Genomic DNA, 6,000 nt, shown 5'->3' with positions numbered 1-6,000 from the left:
AAAGAACTATTTCAATATCATAACACAGACTCATCGCTTATCGGGTTTATTGATGTTGTAATGTCGTTAGTGTGATTTGTGAGGCAAGCAGTTTGCTTTCGATCGCAGCTGTGAATACGTTCATGGATAATTCAGGGGTTAGGGTAGGTTTCAGTGTGTTCAAATTTTTATAGGTTTGAACAATAACTGAATATTTGAAGCTACTAGTGTTGAAGGAGTACTCAGCAAGAATATAGAAATAATTATCACGGGTTGGTCTGCCGTGAATATATATATATATATATATATATATATATATATATATATATATATATATATGGCCCAAAGCATTTATTTTCATTAGTACGTGTAGTATTTGAAACATTAGTTTTAACTTTGTGAGTTTGAATTGAAATGTTAGCGTATAGCAGCCAGGGCGTTGGGACATCTAACACTGAATTTTCGTTGACGTTGAAGAGCACTTTGATTGTTGGTAGGGCTGTGTCACTGCAAAATAATAAATAAATAAATAAATATCTGAGGTGTTATGTCCCAAATTCACAATATAGTTATGAGAGACGCAGTAGTAGAAGGTTTCGGATACCTAGACCAACTTGTGTTCTTTAACAAGCACTGGCAATGCAACGCGATGCTCAAAAAGGCAAGTGTTTCCAACGCTTTGCAAAGACGACATGGTGGTGGCACATGCCCGTCGCTTTTCGTTCTAAACCTTATCGCCTCCGAGACAGGCGCGCATCTTTCTCCACGGGTGCTCACGCCTTCTTTCGTTTTCGAAGATAACTGCCAGATGGCGCTCGTGGCTAACGTGCCTCAATGCGCTCGTTCGCCTTCGCTGCACGAATCGAGACTCTAACGCAGCGCTTCCAGAATACAATTCACCAATTTTGTCGCGGAGAACATGAAATAAATGTTTTGTTCACTGTTTCCACACGCAAGACTATCGTCTTTCGAAGACATTTGCCGTGAAACATGCACATACGGGGCCAATTTTAATTTCTTGCGTTTTCGTATATATAGATATGTATGCATATTTGGTATATTATGGTGACGCCGGCGGCAAAAGGCAGCCGATAGTGTCTATAAAATTGCTATCTCTATGAAATGTTAAAAAAATAAGCCCCCCAAATTCTGTTTACAGTCTCTAATTAAGCTGCGTGAAACTAAAACTCACCAATTAAAGGGACGAGCGCACGTAACAGACACGCAGAACATCGCGGAACCATCTCAGAAATAGCACCTTCTCAGTTCCTCCTGATAGGCTTTTTTATATCTGCAGGCATTTTTCTTACCTCTTCCGGTGCAAGACACGCGCCTATTATAAATACAGTGCTGTGCGGACGCCCTCGCCGAACCTGCGCTGAACGATTGAACGAATGCACTGCGTAGGTTAAGCATATCAACGAGGCTATTCGCTGCTCATGCCGCAGAGATTCCAAACCTCAGATAAGTGGTTTTCAGAGAATGGCGCAGTTCGCCTCTTGCTTGCGCCAACCTAAACCGAGATATGCGCGCATATACTTTTCCTTTTCCTGTAGTACAAGCCAGCCCCAGTTACCGCCCGTTTTCAGTGCTCCCTCCGATAAGCCGCGCGGCTCGCATGTAGTGCGTCGCAGCTTGTAATGCCTTGTGGAACAGATGGCACGAATTGACTGTGGCGCATAATCTCGTCGTGTACTAATATACGTGGCCATTTGGCTTGCGCAAGACCGGGAGGCAGTTACTTGGCCGAAAAGCAGTGGAGTGAGCTATGCTTTGAGTGAACAACAAGGAACGTAAAAGAAAAAAAGAAAAAGGAAGAAAAAAAAAGAAAGGAATGTGGCAGAGACTACCGTGAAAGTGATTTTGCGAGTGTTCCCTGTGATTGCTTCATGTCCTTCTCAAGCGACGTTTTCTCTCCGACTTCCTTTCGCTTTTTTATTTCTTCGCATTATTCAAACTACACTTTGAAGGAACGTTCCCACCCGACTTACTCATAACCTGTGTAGAAACACAGGCTGCTTTTTTTTTGGTAACTACTATAGAGATCTTTAACAGAAAACCTCTAAAAGTCAGGCTCCTGCTGTTTTCTCACACCAAGTCTACATTGAAGGGAAAATGCTATTCCACATTTATGTCACTGTTGAAGTGACTAATTGACAACTCGTTAGCTAACTTCGTGCTTGTCGACTTGAGTGCAGTTGTTCAAATTAGAAAGGTGTGGCGTCGGACAATTAGAGGAACAACCTCTTTTTAAATCAACGAAGTGTCGCTTAATTCGAAAACTTCATCATCGAATCTGAATGGTGTCCACCTCGGTTGAAGAGTAGCAGTAGCTACACGGTGCTCGGCTGCTGACTCAAAGGTCGCGGGTTTGACCTTTGAATGACGGTCGCACTTCGATGGAGGTGAAATGGTAGGGGTCCGTGAACTGAGCGATATGTCGGCGCACCTTAAAGAATTCCAGATGGTCATTATTTCAGGAGCCCTCCACAACGCCTATTCTCATAATCATGTCGTGGCTTTGAGACGCAAAACCCCAGACAGTAATGATCATTAATATGAATCTTAGTGGTGGCCTCGAAACAGACTGCGCCCACCGCGCGGGCGATATGGCAACTCCTAAACGGACTTTAAGGGCGTAGTTGGTTCATATTGACAAGAACTGAGTAACGCAAGAAAAAACGCAGCACACAATAACGACTGCGTTTTTTTTCTTCTCACGCCAAGCAATTCTTCTCAAGTGGCAAGTCTGTTTCGTCAGGCCACACTTTTTTTGGCAATGAAGTGATGAACATTTGTGCAATGGTCAGTACGATATTCCAGGTGAAGAAAAAAGGTGTCCTAATGTAGTTTTTATCCGAATCGCGAAGACAAGCCTCACGTTTGATGGTACTGCAATACTGCGTCGAGTGTGTGCTCTCGAATCCCTGGCACATAGGCTGCATTTTTTCCGCTACTAAGCACAAGAACGCCCATGCACCCACATATTCTGCGACAAATCTATCAGGATATAAATTAATCTATATTCCTACGCGTGCTTCGTATTTATACCATGCTTTCTCTACGTGAAATGCTATATTTTTTTTTTACGCGTGGCATCTAGAAGATGAAGAAAAAGAAGAAGAACCGCTAAAATTATTTCTCAGGAATGTTTCATAATGCGCTCGAATCCGCTACAGGTTGCGCTACAGGTTGTAGCGTCGGCATTAAAAGGACCTGCCAACACTTTTCAAGATTTTATTGTTTTACATGTTTTACTTGCGGGTCGTGCAGACTCAAGGCTTTAGAAAATAGTGCAGCAACAGAGGTAGCGATAGGGGCACGCTGTTTAAAGTTATTGAACCTAGAAAATCAAAATACAATGAAATGGACGCCTACCCTCCAATAGATTTTCCCGGGTTCACCTGACGACGTCACTCTTGCCCTGTGACGTAAATGCCCCCCCCCTCCCCTCACCCAGTGTAATGACCTGAAATCTCTTACGTACAAGAAGCTTGCCTGCCATATTGGTCCTTATTTCCAGCGGATTAAGGACGCCGTTGTTATGGTAACAAATAATGCGGTGCTTAAAGAGTGAACCACACGTGCGAAAGAAGGCAGCTCGCGAAGGCTTGTTTCGTAGCTCTACTGATGTTTCTCTGTGAGATGGCTTCTATATATCACCGCTCTTGCATTTTCCTCTTCAGTTTCTTCAAACAACGTCGCCTGGAGAGTCCCCGGCGTGTTTCCTCCAGTGCTGTGGCGTTCGGCGCATTCTGTATCTACGGCTCTTCAGTTTTGAAGCTGGAAAATCGGAGAGCTTTAGTCTCTTCCACGTTCAGTAAAAAGTCATGCTAAATAAAAAAATAAACGCAATGGTAATCTCAATTTGATTCAATTCCGTGATTATATCTAACGTTACTTTTATCCAATCAAAGGCCTGCGCCCTCATATCCGATAGTTAGAGCGCCAGAACAAAACGATGACAAAGAGACGAGAAGGACACGAAGGACACGAGCGCTTCATGTCCTTCTTGTCTCTGTGTCGTCGTTTTGTTCTCGCGCTATAACTATCGTCATGCCATACCAACTGGCCCAAGCTGCCACACCTCATATCCGCTGCAATAGTTCTGGCGAGCGCCACTACGTGTTGAGGCGGTCAGCGCCGATGTTTTGAAGCGTTGGAGGTCCCCTTTAAAAGGAAAACGTGAGCGAGCTGATGAAAATGCACATGGCACTTGGCGAGGTTATAAAGAATAAATGCCTTTTTTGTTTGGTTCCGAGCCTGCGTGCTCAATCGAAGTTATTTCGGTTGACCCGCATACATACAATGACGACTCCGAATAATTTGCCCCAGATGTCCCGGAAAGTTTTCTTTCACAAAGCTGTCTTTTAACCCCGAAGTGTTTTATGCCGGGGTACAACATGACTCTGCTGACGTATTTTCGTCACGGATATGCCATAGAACAAAACGGATATACGAGCGTCTGTCGCGGGGCGTAGAATCACTGACCTCTTGATCTGCAGCGTGCTGCGCAACTACTAGGCCACGGAGCGCACGTTGTGAAAGTTGATCACGGCAAGCCATATATGTACATCATACACCGTTTGGTGGTCCTCAAAGCTCCGCAAATTCAGCGCTTTTTCGTCATCAATAGCGAGATTGCGTGACGACATCCCTTTGGGTGCACTCTACAAGACGTTTTCTCTCGCGTTTCTATATGAGCGCCGCCTCCACGGAGCGTGGTCTCTCCTGCACGCACGCGTATCAGACTCGTGATTCGAGAGAGCACGGAGGTTACTTCGCACGCCTCCACGTGCACGTTTACGAACAGAGTGCGCTGCTCACACACGAAGAAGTAAGAATTGTGACAGTTGTTCGCGCTTGTCCTGTCTATACTTGGGCGTTTGTTGACTGCGTCTTTCTTTCTGTTTGAACAGCGCGCTTTAAGTGTCGAGCTGTGACAGTTAGTCCACGGTCGTCCTGTGTATGCTCATTTTGTGCGTGCGTGCTTTCCCCTTGAAGTATACGCTCTGCAAGTTCCGAGCTGCTTGCCGTTCTTCGCGTGACTTCTCAATTTGTTGCTGTAGCATTCATCCTTCGCCCTTGTGGCAAAACAATGCGGAATAAACGCTCAACCACCTCTGGGAAGACAAGTTTCACTTTTGCGTTATACCGATTCCTAGAAAGAGGATTCAGCCACGCTTTTTTACTTTAGATTCGCTTGTATCGTCATGTATAGTATGCTCGTGGTACCTCCCCAACGGATTTATGCTTGCAAGTTTTGTACGCGGCTCTTATCTGATGGGTCCCAGATGTGACGATATCTCGCTTTACTCAAACAGCTGCCCATTTATCAGCAGTACCGCCATGGATAGTCACTCGGCGAGCTTGATCCTTCTTCAGTATTGTCTTTTAGGTGCGAAGCACCTTGCTCGTCGGCGTTTTTTGTAATCACGGTGTGTCACATAGTCACGGTCCATCATGAAAATGGGTACTCACCACAAGCATTAAACCCGACCACTAGCCACCCGCCGACTGAAAATGATGAATCTAAAAGTTCGCCTTACAAATATCCGACGACGTTGGTGGAGCAAACACACCCTTCAGCATGCCGTAGTTAACTCACACCGGGCTTGTACAGAGGAAGAAGCACCTATAGGTAAACTGCATTTTGACGCAGTTTTCCGAAAAGTTTAGCGGAAGGGAAAGAGTCTTTCCTACCTGCCGCGTTTCGGGATGGCCACCGACTAGCGCCTCATCAAAGAAATCTCTCTCAAAACACTGCATGCCTCACGTTAGTGGAGCCGGAATAGCCTTCCATACATTTACACCTCTCCCCAGCTTTTCTTTTCTTTTTTTGGTGCCAGGTTGGTCAGACGATTTTTGAAAGACTAGGTCGTGTTACTCAGGTTGATGACATCATCACCTGTACTCCTGGCTGATCACTGGCTGAACTAGAGCGCGACCGTAGACTTCGCTGGAAAGTTTCTTAAAGCCATGGGGCTACAGATCGCGTCAGTGTAATTCGAGCTCTTGCTC

This window comes from Rhipicephalus microplus, chromosome X, assembly GCF_043290135.1.
Source record: "Rhipicephalus microplus isolate Deutch F79 chromosome X, USDA_Rmic, whole genome shotgun sequence".
In the NCBI taxonomy this organism is placed as follows: domain Eukaryota; kingdom Metazoa; phylum Arthropoda; class Arachnida; order Ixodida; family Ixodidae; genus Rhipicephalus; species Rhipicephalus microplus.
The sequence above is the reverse complement of the archived record's forward strand: the minus strand, read 5'-3'. Positions refer to the sequence as shown.